Source organism: Leucoraja erinacea, chromosome 26 (genome assembly GCF_028641065.1).
Source record: "Leucoraja erinacea ecotype New England chromosome 26, Leri_hhj_1, whole genome shotgun sequence".
In the NCBI taxonomy this organism is placed as follows: domain Eukaryota; kingdom Metazoa; phylum Chordata; class Chondrichthyes; order Rajiformes; family Rajidae; genus Leucoraja; species Leucoraja erinaceus.
Window position 1 is genome coordinate 1411147 of NC_073402.1, and position 20990 is coordinate 1432136.

The 20990-nt window shown below is 46.9% G+C and overlaps 1 protein-coding gene across 1 annotated transcript in view; it reads left to right on the top strand.

The window, feature by feature from the left end:
- Positions 1 to 20990, top strand: part of gnl2 (guanine nucleotide binding protein-like 2 (nucleolar)) — a 115526-nt gene that overhangs the window by 183 nt on the left and 94353 nt on the right. The gene's annotated exons all lie outside the window — the stretch shown is intronic.

Sequence of the window (20990 nt, forward strand, 5' to 3'; positions counted from 1 at the left end):
ATGACCACGCAAACCGGAAGATAACAAGATCAGACCTTTAGTTATGTACTAGACCAAGTGCAGACCCGTTGGGTCTGTTCCCCCAACGTGCGGTTGTGAGGGGGGAGGCGGCATGCAGCGTCACACACACTAACTATCCACCATCCCCCCCCCCTCCCGCACTCACGGTAATTACCCCCCCTTGATATAATACTAATATTATTAATTTGCTCCTTTTGCCCCATAACCACCGTATCTACTGACGCATAGCCCCCAACTTGCAGTCACATCTAGAGGGGGGGGGGGGGGGGGGGGGGGGGGCGAGGATGAGAGTGAGGGCAGAGAGAGAGAAGGGGCAGAGACATAGAGAGAGACAGAAACACAGAGAGAGGGGCATGAGGGAGAGGAGGGTGGGGAGGAGGAGAAGAGGAAGGGTGGGTGAGTGGAGTGGGGGGGGGGGGGAGAGAGAGGGGGAGAGAGAGAGGGGGAGAGAGATGGGGGGTGCTGGGGAGGTGGGGAGCAGGGAGGGGGAGGGAGGGTGGAGGGAAGAGGGTAGGGGGGGTGGTGGGGGGGGGGGGTTTAGGGGTGGGAGGGTGAGGGAGGGGATGGAGGGGAGGAGGGAGGAGGGGAGAGAGGGGAGGGGGAGAGAGAGGGGGAGGGGGGGAGGGGGGGGAGAGGGGGGGGGGGAGAGAGGGGGGGAGAGAGGGGGGGGGAGAGGGGGGAGGGGAGAGGGGGAGGGGGGAGGGGGAGGGGGAGAGAGGGTGTGCTGGGAGGGGGGTGAGGTGAGAAAGAGGGGGGGGGGAGGGAGGGGCAGGGAGGAGAGGGGGGGGGGAGAGGGTGGGGGGGAGGGAGGGGGGGGGTGTGGAAGGGAGGGGGTTGAGGGGAGGGAGGGGAGGGGGGAGGGGGTTGAGTGGAGGGGGGAGGAGAGAGGGGAGAGGTGGGGGAGGGGAAGAGGAGGGAGGGGGGGAGGGTGGGTGGAGTGGGGGGGGGGTTTAGGGGAGGGACGGTGGGGGAGGGGGTGGAGTGGAGGAGGGGGGGGAGGGGAGGAGGGGAGAGGAGGGGAGGAGGAGAGGGGGGGGAGAGGAGGGGAGAGGGGGGGGGGGGGGGGGGGGGGGGGGGGGGGAGGGGGAGAGAGAGGGGGGGGGAGAGGAGAGGGAGGGGGGGGGAAGGGAGAGGGGAGGGGGGAGGGGGAGAGGGGGGGGGAGGGGAGAGAGAGAGGGGAGGGAGAGGGGGGGAGAGAGAGGGATAGAGAGGGAGAGAGAGAGAGGGAGAGGGGGAGAGAGAGGGAGTGCTGAGAGGGGGGTGAGGTGAGAGGGGAGGAGGGGGAGAGAGGTGGGGAGAGGGAGGGAGGGAGGGGAGGGGGGGAGGGGGTGTGGGGGGGGGGGAGAGGGTTTAGGGGTGGGAGGGGGGGGTGGGGGAGGGGGGGTGGGAGGGGGAGAGGGGGGGGGAGAGGAGAAAGGGGAGAGGAGAGGAGAGAGAGAGAGAGGGGGGGGAGGGGGGAGAGGGGGGAGGAGGAGGGGGGGGGGAGGAGAGGGGGGGAGAGGAGAGGGGAGAGGAGGAGAGAGGAGAGTCGACAATCTCTCACCTAGTCAATATTGCAATTATCTGGTGCTGGATTTGAGGGGGGAGAGAGGGAGAGGGGGGAAGAGGAGGGAGGGAGGAGGGGGGAGGAGGGAGAGAGAGGGGGAGGAGAGGGAGAGGAAGGGGAGGAGAGAGGGGAGTAGAGAGGGGGAGTAGAGAGGGGGGGAGAGGGGGAGAGAGAGGGGAGAGAGAGGGGGGGGGGAGGGGGGGGGAGGGGGAGGGGGGAGAGAGAGAGGGGGAGAGGGGTGGGGGAGAGGGGAGGAGGGAGAGAGGGGGGGAGAGAGAGAAAGAGAGGGTTTTGGGCCTGTTTAAAAAATGGCCGACTTTTGCGTCCTGTTCCCGCGCTGTATATCTAAACTCAGCTAAACACAGGTGAGGGGGAGGAGAGAGAGAGGAGAAAAAGAGGGGAGAGAGAGGGGGAGAGAGAGAGAGAGGGGGGAGGGGGGGGGAGAGGAGAGGGGGGGAGAGGAGAGGGGGGAGAGGAGGAGGGGGGGAGAGAGGAGAAGGGGGAGGAGAGGGGGGAGAGAGGAGAGGGGGGGGGAGAGAGGGCGTGTGCTGAGAGGGGGGGGTGAGGGGTGAGGGGAGAGGGGGAGGGGAGGGAGAGGAGGGGGGGAGGGGGGGGGGAGGAAGGGGGGGAGAGGGAGAGGGAGGAGGGGAGAGAGAGAGTGCCTTTTTATTTCAACCCAAACAACCATTTGCAGGCAGTGCTTTTTTACTTTAACCATATTTTCATTTTCAAACCACATTAAGGGTACTTACTCACAGTTGTGTGAACATGTGTTCAGTGTTATTCACAGCTCAGAGAAACGTGATCCTCTGCCTTCCTCCATCTTGAAGAGACTGAATGAGGCACACCACTTCCTGGTTTTATAGTCCCTCCCCCCTGCTGCCAGTGGGGGCAGCAGAGAGAATGGACAATTTTGTAAAATCATTAATATCTGTCATATTTCATCGACGGGAAAATTCCTCAGCACATATACGGCGGAGGGGGGCTCTGAACGAGGTGGCCAAAAATGACGGCCGTAGGTGACGGCGTTCTCTCGGAAATCGCAGCACAGATCGCCAAAACCGGTCAAGAACAGAGTTTTAGTAATATAGATAGATTGCACCCGTTTTTCTTGTAAATTCCCATGACCCCAATTATAATACTTATGGGCCTGTCCCACTTAGGCGATTATTCAACGGACTGCCGGCGACTGGAACGGCGATGGTCAGAATGGTACACACACAAACACATTGCTTCCTTCACCAGCCTGTTATGCAGGCGGGGGACAGGGCAAGCGGGGGGAGTGCTGTCTAAAAAATTCACACGGTGCAAAGGCAAGGTGAAACAGACACAGGAAGGTTGGCGCTGTAAAAAGAAGGCCAAAGCACGGTGTATGGTAAGTCCTTTAAGGGGGAGAAGGAGTGGAGACAACTTTAAAGTAGCCAGAGATACATGGGTGTGAAGCTCGGCGGACATTAACATTACCGGTCGGTTATCCTTGGTTCTGAAAACTACTGCTTACGTTTTTTTTCCCAATGAGCCAATGAAATTCACCGGTCAGCACCGTCTACAACCTATGAGAATCTACACGAACCTTTAACCCCCTGGCAACCCACTAGGACCTCCTGGCGACCCACATACGGCTCGAGAATTCTCGCTACTCTCCATGGCGACTTCATTCTAGTCGCCGCTAATTTTTCAACATGTTGAAAAATTCACGGCGACCATAATGAGGCTGCAACTAGTTCCCAGAATGCGGGAATTCCTCACGACCATGAAGGCAACTCCCCAGCAACCACCCGCAAACATGTGGTGACCATGTGGCGAATGCAGTCACCTAAAAAGTCGCCTAAGTGGGACAGGCCCATTATGGTCTGCATAAACCCAGGACTTTGTAATGACCTCTCCTGGAGTCACTGTGGGGCAACTGTGGAGTAACCTGACACCCTGCCTCTCAGCTTGGGCCACAGAAAAGCTCCACTACTTTTCATTTTGTGTGATTTTCAACAGTAAACCTGCGAGAAATGGCACACACTAAACAGTCAATTCTGCAAAGTTTCCAAGTGCAAATATGAGACTGAATTCATCTAAATTAATGGCAGTAAATTACCAGCATATTTTGTTTTCTTAAAACTAATGTTGAAGTTGTTCTAGACCCAATGTTAATGTAGACAAACCTTTTGTTTACAAAGTGTATTGCAAGTTTATTCTGCAGTAGTGCTTAGAAAACATTATTTATTATTTTCACTGCAGTCAGATCCCCTCCCTACACTTGTCCTGGACATTGAGACAAGAGACAAAAGACATTTATTGTCACATGTACCAATTGGTACAGTGAAATTTGTGGTCACCATACAGCCATACGAATAAAAAGAGCACAGACCATGATAGTCTTTAACATAAACATCCCCACACAGCGGAATCAAAGTTTCCCACTGTGAGGGAAGGCACCAAAGCTCAGTCATCCTCCTCTATTGTCCTCTGTTGTTCTCCCGTGGTCAAGGGGCTCCCGAACCCCTCACTGTAGCCATTACGGGCGGCCCGATGTTCAGGTAGCTCGCCGGATGATGGAACTCCGACGTCGGAACGGGAGACCATTCTCAGTGGCTTTCCGAATCGGCCACTTCCTACCGGAGACCGCGGCTCCCGAAGTCCACAGGCCAAGCTGCGGGGAGATTCACGTTGGCGGCCCTCGGCAAAGGGATCCCAGAACTCCGCGATGTTAAAGTTAGCGCCGCCCGCGCTGGAAGCTCTACAAACCACAGCTCCGCGATGTTGAAACAGCAGGCCCAACACTCCGGAGCTTCAAACTGCGAACCAGGTAAGGCATCGCCCGCTCTGTGGTGAATCCAGTGCTGCACCGCTGCTGAAGCTTGGTCCGGTCCCTGGCACGAAAGGCCGCACCAATCCAGGTTGGTAGGCCGCGAGCAGGGGGGCGAAGATGCTACTAGAAGAATAGTCACATCCTCGCCAGGAAGTGACTGAGAAACGGTTACCCCCTTACCCTACTCCCAACCCCACAAATACTAAAAAAATCCTCCAAAACGTACTTTTAAACAGACTAAAAATTTACAAAAGATAGACAAACAGACAGCCTAGTGGCCAACAAAATACTAACAAAATACTTTGCAGTTTGCGTGCCAACTTAAGTAGTGCTGGTTGGATCCCTGAGGTTTATAGATTTCAGCCACACTCAAGACACCCAAGTACGTAATTCATCTCCAGTCTGTCCACCCTCTGCCAATCACACCCCTCTCCAAGTATCACTTGGAACACAATCAGCATGTTCGGGGGTTAGGGAGCATCTCTGGATGCAATCTATAAAATAAAGTGCTGGTTAATTAATTGAAGACCAGCTTGTTAATGAATGTCTGGACCCATTGTTAATTGCTCTGTCTTGTACTTTTATATGTTTGGGTGACAGAAATTCTGAGACATTCAAAGTTTTGATGGATTTGACGGTAGTTAAGTGGTAAGTGGTAACCCTTCATGGAATGTGTACAGCAAAGTGACTATTATCAACCCAGTCATCATCAGAAACAGAGCATTTCCATTTGCGATGGAGCTTTCGCAAGGAAGCCCTCTTGACGGATTAATCTTGTCATTAATCCTCTGTTTAATAATTCTTAGCAAAATCAACATGTTTAGTATAGAAGCTGGGATGTAATGTTAAAATTGTACAAGGCATTGGTGAGACCAAATCTGGAGTATGGTGTACAATTTTGGTCGCCCAATTATAGGAAGGATGTCAACAAAATAGAGAGGAGTACAGAGGAGATTTACTAGAATGTTGCCTGGGTTTCAACAACTAAGTTACAGAGATAGGTTGAATAAGTTAGGTCTTTATTCTCTGGAGCGCAGAAGGTTAAGGGGGGACCTGATAGAGGTCTTTAAAATGATGAGAGGGATAGACATAGTTGATGTGGACAAGCTTTTCCCTTTGAGAATAGGGAAGATTCAAACAAGAGGACATGACTTCAGAATTAAGGGACAGAAGTTTAGGGATAATATGAGGGGGAACTTCTTTACGCAGAGAGTGGTAGCGGTGTGGAATGAGCTCCCAGTGGAAGTGGTGGAGGCAGGTTCATTGGTATCATTTAAAAATAAATTGGATAGGCATATGGATGAGAAGGGAATGGAGGGTTATGGTATGAGTGCAGGCAGGGGGGACTAAGGGAAAAAAAATTGTTCGGCATGGACTTGTAGAGCCGAGATGGCCTGTTTCCGTGCTGTAATTGTTATATGGTTATATGGTTATATGGTTTTCAAGCAAAAAATGAAATAATAATAATAAAAATAATAATAAATACTTTATTAATCCCCTTTTCTGGGGAAATTCAGATGTCCTTGCAGCACACTAATAAAAATACAACATAGCATTAAAGAAGAAGTATAACATTAAAACATAAAAACAACCCGCACAATGATTCCCACTGTGGGGGGAGGCACAAATTACTGCCAGGTGGGAGCTTCAGATTAATGGCTCAATCCTGTAAATTAGAGAAGTCAGGGACAAATTCAGCAAGGAATAGTTGGTGGAAATCAACAAATGTACCAACCGTGCTGTGGTCACTGGGAGCTAAGTAGGTTGTTTTATTTTGTAGAAGAGTTGATGGTAATAGCATTAGAAAAAGTTGGAGAGAGTGTAAGCCAGAGTGGCAAGGTGGCACAGCAGTAGAGTTGCTGCCTTACAGCGCCAGAGTTACGGGTTTGATCTTAACAATGGGTGCTGTCTGTACGGAGTTTGTAAGTTCTCCAAGTGACCTGCTTGGGTTTTCTCCGGGAGCTCCAATTTCCTCCCACACTCCAAAGATCGTGTTAGTGTGCAGGGATCGTTGGTCAGCACGGGCTCAGTGGGCCGAAGGGCTTGTTTCCGCACTGTATCTCTAAAGTAAACTAAACCATTTGGTATTTCATGTTTGCAATAATAATTACTGATTATAAATATAACCTTCCTCTCCTGTAGGCTAGTTATGAAGGGGAATGACAGGTTCAGAACATATGTAGCAGGTACGCTGAATCTCAGGAGGGTCCATAGGACTTCTGTAGAGCATCACCATTCACATTAAGATTACTTCCTGACCGCAGCTGTTATTTATTCATTCAATTATTCATTCCGACTGAACAGCAGAACAGCCATCATTCTACTTTTTACAATTTGCAGTAAAAGTCACCATTCACATCTTTGCACGTGATCTAATTTATTATATTTGCTTGCAATTTCCAACTGCCTCAAATATTCTTTCAAAAATTGTATTACATTTATCCTACAATTGCACAAAAAGGTAAAAGTAGACACACACGGAACTGCAGATGCTGGAATTGCTAAAACACAAATTGCTGGAGGAACTCAACGGATCAGGCAGCACCCATGGGGGGGAATGGTTAGGCAACGTTATGGGTCAGGACCCTTCCTCAGACTGGTTGTTGTGGGGGAGGGTGGAGAAAGCTTGAAAACAGGTAGGGGTCGGACAAAGCCTAGCAAGTGATAGGTAGATACACACAGGACAGCAAATGCTGCAAACTTGCATAGAACACAAAGTGCTGGAGTAACTCAGCAGCATCTTTTTGGGTCATCTATGCACGCCCTCCAGGGATGCTCCCTAACCCCCGAACCTGCTGATTTACTCCAGCACTTTGTGTTCTAAGTGATACATGGATACAGGTGGCGGGGGGTTGATTGGCAGATGGGTGGACAAAGGACAAAGGACAAAAGATATTTATTGTCACATACATCAATTGGTGCAGTGGAATTTGAGTTACCATGCAGCACACAAATAAGATAAACACACCACTATAGAATTTAACATTAAACATAAAAAACATCCCCCCATAGCGGGATCAACGTTTCCCACTGTGAGGGAAGGCAGCAAAGTTCAGTCCACTTCCTCCATGTTCACCTGTGGTCGGGGACCTGTTTGAGGCCTCCATAGTCGCCGCTATGGCAGCCCGATGTTTCAGGGCCTCTCACCGGAATGATGGAACTCCGTCGTCGGTAGAACACTCTCAGCGACTTGGAAACACTCGCTTGCTACCAGAGACCGCAGCTCCTGAAGTCCACAGGCCGCGCTGGTCGGAGCTCCAACACTGGCGATCTCGGCGAAAGATCCCAGGCTACGCGGTGTTTAAAGTCAACGCCGCCCGCAGCTGGACCACAGCTCCACGATGTTGAAGTCGGCAGTCCCAGCACTCCGGAGCTCCAACACGGTGACCCAGGTAAGGAATCACCTGCTCCGCGATGGTACCTCAGTACTGCGCCGCTGCTGAAGCTGCGGCTCGTAGCTCTGGTGGGTCTCCAGCAGGAAAGGTCGTGCCAATCCAGGTGGTAGATCGTGAGGAGGGGGCGAAGCCAATCCAGGTGGAAGGGAACATAAGGTGGGGCACAGAAATTTCTAACAGAAATTAAACAAATCCACATTCTTTGACTGAAGCAGTAATTATAATGTTTGAGTTGGATCTTGAGTTTGAGTAGTTTATTGTCACATATACCGAGTGCAAAGCTTTTGTTGCACGCTAGCCAGTCAGTGGAAAGACAATACATAATTACAATCGAGCCATTCATAGTTTACAGATACCCGATGAAGGGAATAATGCGAATACCGTCTAATGCAATATAAAGCCAGTAAAGTCCGATCAAAGATAGACCAAGGGTATCCAATGAGGTAGATGGTAGCTCGGAACTGTTCTCTAGTTGTTACAGTCAATTAAATCCAACACATAATTTATATAGGGTAACTGGTTCCTGATTCCAAGATGATCTTCATAACTTTCTGGAGAAATCAGATTACATTTTTATTTGTTTCATTTCGGAGCTACTGCAAGAATCCTTTAACACGTTAACAATTATTCCAGCCAAACCCAGAGCTAACTTTTGTCCATATTAGTGAAGATCTTTAAAGTTCTAATAGAATTTGCATCAATCAACTTGTTAAGGATCATCCCAACTTGTTTTATTGAGACAGTAAAGTCTAGTTTAATGACACATAATTCTTCAGAAAGATTGCAAAATTTTTAATTTCAACTTCCAGGAGATTTATAGAACACACATTGTTTTAAGACTTAGCTTCTCAAAGTCCAGCAACTGGACTGCATGTAGACCTTTTTTCATTCTGTCGTATTTCCAGTAGAAATACAAATTACGGCTCAGTACAACATTTATCATAACAGTGACAGTGGTCAAAGGCCTGGATATTATCTCATGTGTTATGATGTTGCTCATTCACAGTACATTCCTATACAACATTTAAAGCCAGCAGTCCTTGTGTGGTCTTGCTCATCCTGTTACATACCTATTTGGTCATCTCTGTCAAGTACTAAAAAGTGTTCTGTGAATCAATGCTGAGGTTATATTGACTTGCTTTGTATGTACCACTGAATTATTATTGAATTCATTAAACAAGTTTCTCTGTTAATGCAGTTGGCAGGTACTTATCTATGTAAAATTTTAAACAAGTGGATGTTTGTTAGTGTAATTCAACGGAAATCAGTTTTGAAGATCGTTTGGTGCATTTTAATATGATGTCGCACTCGGTATTTGAAAGCCACGAAGAACTATATTATGAGAGATGAGATTTATGGAAAGTTTACTTTATACAGTTGCAATGTGAGTCGGGTTCTCAGAGGATTATAATGACAGAAGAGTTATTCAAAGGATAACATCCTGCTGGATGAGCTGAATGAAGCAGTAGATTTCAGTACAGATGTGTTGGACTTTTTCTATCAGCGATGTGTGGGGCATTTATTAAACTCCTGCACTGGTAAAGAACAAAGGCCAGCACCAACAGTCAAGAAACAGTTTAAAGATTAGATTATATTACATTAGATTCCTTTATTGTCATTCAGACCTTTCGGTCTGAACGAAACTTCGTTTCCCTGCAGTCATACATATAATAAAAAATGACAAAAACACACAATCAACACAAATTTAACATCCACCACAGTGAGTTCACCAAACACCTCCTCACTGTGGTGGAAGGCAAAATCTTAAAGTCTCTGCCTCTTCCCTCGTTGTTCTCCCAACTCTGCCAGCTGGGAGGTGTAAAATCACAAACATAAATAATTAAAATTAAATAATCTAAAGTTAAATATTGTAAGCAAAGTTATTTACATGGAATTATTGAACTTTTGAGAACAATGTACCTAATTCCAGTATGGGTGTGTGCTATGCATACTCAAGCTGGCTATTATGTTACTTATTATCCACAACAATGTGCCTGGCTATTAAGTTGGCTTACAAAGGGCAGCAAATTGCTCTGGAAGGTTAGATCGCACGGGATCCAAGGAGAGATAGATGAATGGACAGCAAATTGGCACCATGGAAGGAAAACAGAGGGTGATGGTGGAAGGTTGCTTCTCAGACTGGAGGCCTGTGACTAGTGGTGTGCCTCAGGGTTCGGTGCTGGGCCCGTTACTGTTTGTCATCTACACCAATGATTTGGATGAGAACATACAGGGCAAGATTCACAAGTTTGCTGATGATACAAAAGTTAGTGGTTTTGCAGATATTGAAGATGGTTATGAACGATTGCAGCAGGGTCTGGATCGATTGGACAGGTGGGTGGAGGAATGGTTGATGGAATTTAATACAGAGGTGTTGCAATTTGGGACATTGAACAAGGGCAGGACCTACACTGTAAATGGTAGGCCTCTGGGTAGTGTTGTAAAGCAGAGGGATCTAGGAATACAGGTGCATGGTTCCTTGAAGGTTGATTTGCTGGTAGATAAGGTGGTCAAAAAGGCTTTTGGCACTTTGGCCTTTATCAATCAGAGCATTGAGTATCAAAATTGGGAGGTCATGTTGCAGCTGTATAAGCTGTTGGTGAGACCGCATTTAGAATATTGTGTTCAGTTCTGGGCACCGTGTTATAGGAAAGATATTGTCAAGCTTGTAAGGGTTCAGAAAAGATTTACAAGGATGTTTGCTAGGACTAGACGGTGTGAGCAAAGGTTCAGTAGGCTGGATCTCTGTTCCATGGAGCGCAGGAGGATGAGGGGGGTTCTTATAAAGTTATACAAAATCATGAGAGGAATAGATCGGATAGATGCACAGAGTCTTTTGCCAAGAGTAGGGGAATCGAGGACCAGAGGACATTGGTTCAAGGTGGAGAGGAAAAGATTTAATAGGAATTTGAGGGGTAACTGTTTCACACAAAGGGTGGTGGGTGTATGGACAAAGCTGCCAGAGGAGGTAGTTGAGGCTGGGACTATCCCATACTTTCAGAAACAGTTAGGCAGGTACATGGATAGGACATGTTTGGAGGGATGTGAACCAAACACGGGCAGGTGGGACTAGCGTAGCTGGGACATTGTTTGCCAGTGTGGGTGAGCTGGGCCGAAGGGCCTGTTTCCACACTGTATCACTCTATGACAATGACAAACCAATTAGACCTATTAAATTCCAAAAATCAAAATCAAAAAGCTTGATAGACTACTCAGCTTTAATTAAATGATCCTCCTGTTCCAGCACTGAGAGAAACCCTCCAATATTTTTGCACACCATGGATTTAAGAAATGTTTTTTAAAGTTCAAGAAATCCAAGGCCCCAAGAAATTGCTGAGAATTGTGGACGCTGCCCAAACTATCATACAAACCAACCTCCCTTCCATTGACTTCATCTGCAGCTCACGCTGCTTTGGCATGGCCACCAGCATAATCAAGGACCAATCTCACCTCGGTCACACCCTCCTCTCCCCTCTACCATCAGCCAAAGGTAACAGGAGTGTGAAAACACACACTTCCAGGTTAAGGGATAGTTTCTTCCCAGCTGTTATCAGACAACTGAACCATCCTATCAACAACTACAGAGCCTCAGACTATTTTTAATTGGACTTTACTGGACTTGCACTGAACATTATTCCCTTTGTCTTGCACCATAGTCATAGATTTATACAACGTGGAAAAAGCTCCTTCAGCCCAACTTGCCCACACCGATCAACGTCCCGGCTACACTAGTCCCACCTGCCTGCATTTGGTCCATATCCCTCCAAACCTGTCATATCCATGTACCTGTCTAATTGGTTCTTAAAGGTTCGGATAGTCCCTACCTCAACTACATCCTCTGGCAGCTTGTTCCATACACCCATCACCCTTTGTGTGAAAAAGTTCCCCCTCAGATTCCTATTAAATCATTTCCCCTTCACCTTAAGCCCACTGGTCCTTGATTCTCCTACTCTGGGCAAGAGACCTGATCTATTCCTCTCGTGATATTATACACGGTATGAATATTGATTTCTCTAACTTCAAGTAACCTTTATTTTCCCTCGCTCCCCGTCTCTCCGCCACCCTAGTTCTCCGACTAATTTCACTGTCCACCAGGTTGGTTTTACTGATAGTCACAAAATGCTGAAGTTACTCAGCGGGACAAGCAGCATCTCTGGAGAGAAGGAATGAGTGATGTTTCAGGTCGAGACTTCGTCAGACTAGAGTCAGGGGAAAGGGAAACAAGAGATAGAGACAGTGATGTATGAAGATATAGAATAAGATGATGGCGCTGCCTTAACAGCTGCGGCTCGCTTGCAGTCCGTCTGTTCTTTCTCTTTTTTTGTTGTTCTTTTGTCCTGTTTTAGTTAATTTTGTTTTATTAGGTTGTGTATGTGTGTGGGTGTGGGGGGAGAAACATGTTTTTGGTCTCTTCCATCGGGGGGATCCGACCTTTCTTGTCGTATTCCCTGTCTCCGTCTCCGTCTGCGCTGAGGCCTAATGGTGGAGCTGGTGGACTTGGAGCTGTGGCAGCGTTTCGGCGGCAGCGGCGACCCGGCCTCGGAGCTGTGGAGCTGTGGTGGCGTTCCTGCATGGCCCGACCTCGGAGGCTCGGCCGCGGGCCCGGTGGACTCGGCCGCGGGCCCGGTGGACTCGGCTGCGGGCCCAGTGGACGACATCGTCGGGAGCTCGCAGGTCACAGGTTGGTGACCTGTTTTTCCAGAGCTCCTGCAACAATAGCTTCGTCCGTGAGACTCGAGGGCGGCAGCTTAACCACCCCGGGCCGAGTTTGAACCGGCCCGTTCGCGGCGCTTGCAGTCAGCCACGGGACTGACATTACTTACCATCGCCCGGCGGGGTCACAACATCCGAAGCCTAGATCGCCTCGGCGCAGAGGGAGAACAAGGAAGGAAGAGACAAAGACTTTAAGATCTTTGCCTTCCATCACAGTGAGGAGATGCCTGGTGGAATCACTGTGGTGGATGTTAAATTTGTGTTTATTGTGTGTTTCTGTCATTTTTATTATATGTATGACTGCAAGGCAACAAAATCTCATTCAGACCGAAAGATCTGAATGACAAAAATAAAATTCAATTCAATTCAATTCAAATGAAAGAAAGATATGAAAAAAGTAACGATGATAAAGGAACCAGGCCATTGGTAGCTGTTTGCTAGGTAAGGATCTTTGGTAAGGACGAGAAGCTGGTGCGACTTTGGGGTGGGAGGGATGGAGAGAGTGGAGTGCAGAGGTTACTTGAAGTTAGATAAATCAAAATTCATACCACTGGGCTGTAAGCTGCTCAAGCGAAATATGAGATGCTGTTCCTCCAATTTGCATTTAGCCTCACTCTGACACTGGAGGAGACCTAGAACAGAAAGATCAATGTGGGCATGGGAAAGTCAATTACCTGATCTCCCAGTGTTTAGCAACTGGGAGATCAGGTAAGTCCAGGCAGACTGAGCGAAGGTGTTCAGCGAAAAGATCGCCCAGTTTACGTTTGTCTCGCCGATGCGGTTGCAGGGGAAGGTACCTGAGGAGAGGGTGGTTTGGGTGTGAAGAGATGAACCAGGGAGTTATGGAGAGAATGGTCTTTGCGGAACGTGGAAAGGGGTGGAGAAGGGAAAATGTGATTAGTGGTGGGATCCCATTGGAGGTGACAAAGACAACAATAATAATAATAATAATAATAATAATAATAATAATAAATACTTTATTAATCCCCTTATTCAGGGGAAATTCAGATGTTCTTGCAGCACATTAATAAAAATACAACATAGCATTAAAGAAGATGTTTTACATTAAAACATAAAAACATCCCCTCACAATGGTTGCCACTGTGTGGGAAGGCACAAAGTCCAGTCCCCATCCCCATGTCCACCCATAGTCGGGCCTATTGAGGCCTCCGCAGTCGCCGCTACGGAGGCCCGATGTTACAGGCCCTTCTTGCCGGGTGATGGTGCGCCGGCGTCGGGAGACCCTCTCAGCGGCTTGGGGTGCCAGGAACGGCCGCCTCCTTACAGTAGACCGCGGCTTACAAGCCAACAGGCCTGGACGCAGCTCCACACACTGGCGATCTCGGCGAGAGGTCCCAGGCTCCTGATGTAAAGTTCAGCGCTGCCGCCCGCAGTTGGCCGCTCCACAGACTCTCGGCTCCGCAATGTTTTTTATAGGCGGTCCCAGCATACCGGAGTTCCAGCGTGGCAACCCAGACAAGGCATCGCCCGCTCTGCGAAAGCGCTCCAGCGCTGTGCTGCCGCCGAAGCCAAGGTTCTGGCCAGATCCCCTCAGGAAATACCGCTCCAGGCCCCGCTGGTAGGCCGCGAGGAAAGGTCAAAGGTGCTGCTCAGAGGAAAACAGCCTCTCCGATCAGGTAGGGACTTGATAAAGCAGTCCCCCCCCCCCCCCCCCCCCCACACATAAAAAGGTTAGACCCTCCAACTACACACTTTAACATACTAATAATAATTTTTTTTAAAGTGAAAAAAACGAACAGCTGCAGGACTGACAGCCGTACAGGACAGCGCCCCCTCCAACGTATGTTGGATTATGTGTTGTATGCGATGGCTGATGAAAGATAAGGATTAGAGGGACTCTGTCTCTGTTGCGACTAGGGGGAACAAGTGCGGAGCTGCGGGGTACCTCAAGTATGGTGGAAGAGGGGAACCCCCGTTCCCTAAAGAATGAGGACATCTCGGATGTCCTGGTATGGAACAACTCATCTTGGGTTCGGATGCTAGGGGATAGAGCCTTTGCAGGAAGTAGGGTGGGAAGAAGTGTAGTAGAGATAGTTGTGGGAGTCTGTGGGCTTGTAATAGACGTCGGTTGATGGACTATAACCCGTGATGGAGATTTTACTGATTGGATGTTTTGTTGTCACCTTCCCCTCAACCAACAATGAACTATTATATATTTCCTTGATCTGTTGTTTTCACACCTTACCCTTTCATATCTCTAGTCTCCCTCTCCCCTGACTCTCAGTCTGAAGAAAGGTCGACCCGAGACTTCTCATTTCTTCTCTCCAGAGATGCTGCTTGGCTCGCTGAGTTACTCCAGCATTTTGTGCCTATCCTCCATCACTTGCTCTGCCCAGATTGTCCCAGTGATGTTGAGCCTCTTTTAGAAGGAAAAAGTGAGGAGATGCTGGGTGGACTCACTGTGGTGGATGTTAATATGTGTTTATTGTTGGTTTATTGTATTGTATTATATGTATGACTGCTGCAATTTCGTTCAGACTTCGGTCTGAATGACAATAAAAGGCTATCTATCTATAAATGCTTGGAAAGAATCAAGGCCTGGACCAGATGGGCTATACGCCAGGGTTCTGAAAGAGGTAGCTGAAGAGATTGTGGAGGAATATATAGCGATCTTTCAAGAATCACCAGAGTCAGGAATGGTTCCAGAGCACTGGAAAATCACAAGTGTAACTCCACTATTTAAGAAGAGAGCAAGGCAAAATAAATGAAATTATAGGCTGGTCAGCCTGACTTAAGTGTTGTGAGACTTTAGAATCCATTAAGGATGAGGTTTCAAGGCACTTGGAAACCTAACAAGTCTTTTGGAATTTTTGAGGAAGTAACAAGCAGGATCTATAAAGGAGAGTCAGTGGATGTTGTTTACTTGGATTTTCAGAAGGGCTTTGATAAAGTGTTGTATAAACCAGCTAGAACATATAATCTGTGGTATTAGAGGCAATGTACTAGCATAGACAGAAGATTATCTGACTGCCAGAGAGTTGGAATAGTGGGGGCCTTTTCTAGTTGACTGCCAGTGACTCATGATGTTCTGCAGGGGTCGGTGCTGGACCTGCTACTTTTCATCTTATATGTTAATGATCTGGATGATCGAATTGATGGCATCATATGGTTATATGGTTATATGGTTATCATGGCCAAGTTTGTGAATGATATGAAGATAGGTGGAAGGGCAGGGAGTGTTGAGGAAGCAGGGAGAGTGGGCAAAGAGTGTCAAAATGAATACAGCATAGCATTGTATATGGTCATGCACTTTGGTAGTAGGAATAAAGATATAGGATATTTTCCAATTGGAGAGAGGATTCAGAAATCGGAGTTGCAAAGGGTCTTTGGAGTGCAGTGCAGGTGCAGGATTCCCAAAAGGCTAATTTTCTGGTTGAGTTGATGGTAAGGAAGACAAATGCAATGTTAGCATTTATTTTGAGAGGACTAGAGTATAAAAGCAAGGATGTAATGCTGAGGCTTGATACGGTGCTGATCAGACCACATTTGGAATATTGCGTGCAGTTTGGCACCCCATATCTGAGGAACCATGTGCTGGTGTTGGGGAAGATCCAGAGGAGGTTTACCAGAATGATTCCGGGTTTGATTGTGTTAACTTATGAGGTGTGTTTGATGGCTTTGGGCCTGTACTTGCTGAAGTTTAAAAGGATGAGGGTGGCTCTAATTGAAACTACCGAAAGGCCTTGATGGTGTGGATGTGGAGAGGATGCCATGATGCCAAAGATCAGCCATGATCAAGGTGGAGCAGACTCGATGGGCCGAATGGCGTAAATTTGCTCCTCTGTCTTATGAATTTAAACAAAATCAATAAGACTGAGCGAAAGCACAAAATGATGGAGTAATCAGAATTTGCATATATTTTAATCAAAGTACCATATTTAAGTGGGTTTAATTGTATGAACATTAGATTCTCTAATTTCACATAATTCCCTCCTCAATTCCTCACTCTTTCCTATGTTCCCTCACCCCTATCCCGATATGCACACATTTCTCCCACCATCTCACAATCCCCCAGTCACCCTGTTCCTTTTTCCTCCTTCATGTGTTCATCTCCCATGCCAGTTTACCATTTCCCTTTTATCCTGTCCTCTCCCCCTGTCAATATCCCTTCCATCAATATCTCACCCTCCGGCTTTACATTTCACTCCTCTCTCCTCCTCTCCCCCCCCCCCCCCCTCCTTTCTCCTTTACATCTTTACATCTTTAGCCTTTGTCATCATTCTGCCAAACACCCCCACACCTGACACTTGCCAAGCTTTGTACTGCTCCCACCTTTTTCCTACTTTCTTTTCCCTCTACTCCAACCATTGTTAAGATGGGTCATCTGATCAGTTTCTTGACAGATGCTGCCTGATCCACTTTGTCTGAAAAATGACTTTTATTTCTCTTGAATTTCTTTTCTGTAATACTTCTGTTTTCTCTTCCTTCAAATCATGTTTCCAGTTAGGATTGATTTGATTATAATTTGATTGAAATTTGTTTAAGCCACGATCTTCATTAGATTTTGGAAGTCCTCCATTTGACAAACTTCCCTAGTTCATATATATTGCACTGAAAATGTTTGTCAATGAATATGTTGGATGAAGAAGCAAATACAAAACTCTTATATGTTAAATAGAAACTATAATCTTTACTGATGCATTGACTTGATGCTGGTTTAAAATAATTCCCAACACATTATGAACCCTGTCAGTAAGACTACAAGTCTTCTCTTTTTGATAATGACTACGGGTGCTGTCTGCACGGAGTTTGTACGTTCTCCCTGTGACCTGCATGGGTTTTTTCCGAGATCTTCGGTTTCCTCCCACACTCCAAAGATGTACAGGTTTGTAGGTTGATTGGCTTGGAATAAATGTAAATTGCCCCTAGTGTGTGTGGGATAGTGGTAGTGTATGGGGATCACTGGTCGGTGCGGACTTGGTGAGCCAAAGGGCCTGTTTCCGCGCTGTATCTCTAAATGAATCCATATTAAACATCATGTCTTTGAAGCACCCTGGTTCAGTTTGCTATGGTAATGGTACTGCATCAATGCACTTTCCTGGTGTTGATTGTTCTATGAGTTAACACGAATTACTAGATTTACTAGATTTACTAGAATGTTGCCTAGATTTACTAGAATGTTGCCTGGGTTTCAACAACTAAGTTACAGAGAAAGGTTGAATAAGTTAGGTCTTTATTCTCTGGAGCGCAGAAGGTTAAGGGGGGACTTGATAGAGGTCTTTAAAATGATGAGAGGGCTAGACAGAGTTGATGTGGGTCAGCTTTTCCCTTTGAGAATAGGGAAGATTCAAACAAGAGGACGTGACTTCAGAATTAAGGGACAGAAGTTTAGGGGTAACATGAGGGGGAACTTCTTTACTCAGAGAGTGGTAGCGGTGTGGAATGAGCTTCCAGTGGAAGTGGTGGAGGCAGGTTCGTTGGTATCATTTAAAAATAAATTGGATAGGCATATGGATGAGAAGGGAATGGAGGGTTATGGTATGAGTGCAGGCAGGTGGGACTAAGGGAAAAAAGTTGTTTGGCACGGACTTGTAGGGCCGAGATGGCCTGTTTCCGTGCTGTAATTGTTATATGTTATAATTGTTTTAGAACTAGGCTCCAGTGGTATATAAGTCTACAGTGGGAGATCTTCACCTGAAGCCCTCCTGAAAGCAACTTTGTTTTTACTTATGAGTTGTTCAGAAATACTTCATGGAAACAAGCCCTTCGCCCCATCAAGTCCACGCCAACCATTCACACTTGCTTTATATTATCCCACTTTCTCGTCTGCTCCCCACACATTATATAATTTGATATGGTCCAATTAACCTACAAACTCACACCTCTTTGGGATGTGGGAGGAAACCAGAACATCCAGAGTAAACCCATGTGGTCACAGGAAGAATGTGCAAACTCATCACACGCAGGATCAAACCCAGGGCTCTGCCGCTGTGTAGTTCTACCAGCTGCGCCTTTTCTTGTAGCATTCAACAAGAAGTTGTTATGAATTTCAAAATTGGAAGAGGGAGAGAGTGATATGGTGATTAAATTACTGGATAAGGACCCAGAAATCTGGACAAATGCCCAAAGCAGCCAGGCAATGTAGCTTTAAGTAACTGCACAATAGATTTGGGTTTATTATTGACCGTGGATTGTCATTACAAACTCATCCAACTCACCATTGTATTTTAGGGGAAGAAAACCTGCTTTCCTTGTTCCAACGCCCCATTATGCAATTCCAAGCTCACGAGTTTTGTTGACTTTTAGTTCCCATTTAAAATAGGCATCTAAACTATTCTGTTCAGAAACAACTGGAGGTAGATATAATATACTGATAGATTGCACATTCTACATTATTATGGAGCCTTGCTGCTTGCCTCCCATAAGTCTAGGGATACTGGTTTGTGGGGTCATTGGCTACTTTATATTTCCCCCTTGTTCAGGTGGGTGATTGCAGAATCAGAGGGGAGTTAAGAACACAAAGGTTACAGAGAAATAAAAGGGGCAATGGGATATATGGGTTTGTTCTGAGAACTGGCATATACTCGATGGACGAGCATGTAGCCATGCAAGAATAGATTTAAAGAATATACTATTAGGACAAAATCATAGCATTTCCCAAAATATTTATAGTGGAGTATTTGCAGCACATTTGATAGAACTGTTACTTCATAGGCTAGAGACCTGGGTACAATCCTGGCCTTGGATGCTGTCTGTGTGTTGTTTGCAAGTTCTGGAGGACACGGAGAGATATGGTTCATGTGCAGACAGATGAGATTGGTTTATCTTGGCATCATGTTCAGCACAGATATTGTGGGCCGATCGGCCTGTTCTTGTGCTGCACTGTTCTATATTTTATGTGCTACCCGTGTTGCATGAGTTTCCTGTGGTGCTTCAGCTTCCCACCACCTACCTGGTCAAAGTGTCTACCACTGCCATAATGTACTGCAAGAGGTAGCATTGGGAGAATGGCACCAAAGGAAGTGTCAAATCCATGCAGGTTGGTAGATTCATTGGCCACTGTATGTTGACCATAGTGTGTGCATGAACGGTACAATCTGTGGAGAGATGATAACAATATGGGGAGAATAAAAATGATAAAGTCTAACATGCAGAGAACAATATACCCATCACCTCCATAATCATTGAGTTTCTGTGGCTGGTAGATTACATAAGCATTTGCTTTGTGCTATCTTTTCTGCACATTTCTCATCTGTTTAATAGCAAATAAATTGTTGGATGATTGCCAAGAATGCTGGAGGTCAATTCTGCCTGCATTACTTTTAAAGATTTCTCCACTTGTAAAAGAGAAAGAATAAGCCAAAACATTTATCAGACCAATTATAGGAAAGCTTTAACTATTTAAGCAAAATAACATACAACGTGTTTCCATTCTAGATATAATTGCTCACAAGCCTCTGCGCCCAATTATTCTGTGCCTTTCTCTGTGGTTGGTTTGTCAGGCTACAAACTCGGAAGTTTATCAAATTCACAGCTTCCACTAGCTTCATTATCAGTAACTTGCTCTAACTGCCATTTAGGTGAACCCACAGTCTCCAATATATTTTCAGTTGAGGTACCTATATTATGCATTAAAAGCTGGGATTTCATTCCCCACTCTAGAGAGACATTTGGCAATTTTAAGGCTATTGCAGACTTTTGCATTTAAGCCAATCTGCAAAGAACCAAGTTACCATTTTTGATGTGGAAAGGTAGTTCTCATTTTAACTGGAGCTGTCCAAATGCCAATATGGATTATATTAGTTAACTAGACCAAGTGCAGACCCGTTGGGTCTGTTCCCCCAACGTGCGGTTGTGGGGGGGGAGGCGGCATGCAGCGTCACACACTAACAAACCCCCCCCCCCCCCCGCACTCACGCTAATTACCCCCCTTGATATTATATTAATATTATTAATTTGCTCCTTTTACCCCATAAACACCCTATCCACTGACACATAGCCCCCAACTTGCAGTCACATCTAGAGAGGGGGGGGGGGGTAGAGAGTGAGGGCAGAGAGAGAAGGGGAAGAGACAGAGAGAGAGACAGAAACACAGAGAGAGGGGCAAGAGGGAGATGAGTGAAGAGGAGAAGAGGTAGGGTGGGTTTTAGAACCAAAAAATACACATTCTGCAAGCATTGTAGAACCAAAAGAGACACTTTTTGCAAACATTTTAGAACCAATAAACACTTTTTGCAAACATTTTAGAACCAATAGACACATTCTGCAAGCGTTTTAGAGAGGGGGAGAGAGGGGAAAGAGGGGGAGGGGGGGAGAGGTGTGCGAGGAGGGGGAGAGGTGGGGAGAGGGAGGGGGAGGGAGAGAGAGAGAGAGAGAGGGAGAGAGAGAATGAGAGAGAGAGAGAGAGAGAGAGAGAGAGAGGAGAGAGAGAGAGAGAGAGATGGAGAAAGAGAGAGAGAGAGAGGGAGAGGAGGAGAGAGAGACAGGGGAGAGAGGAGAGGAGAGGAGAGGGATTGAGAGGAGAGGGGAGGGAGAGAGGGGGAGAGAGGAG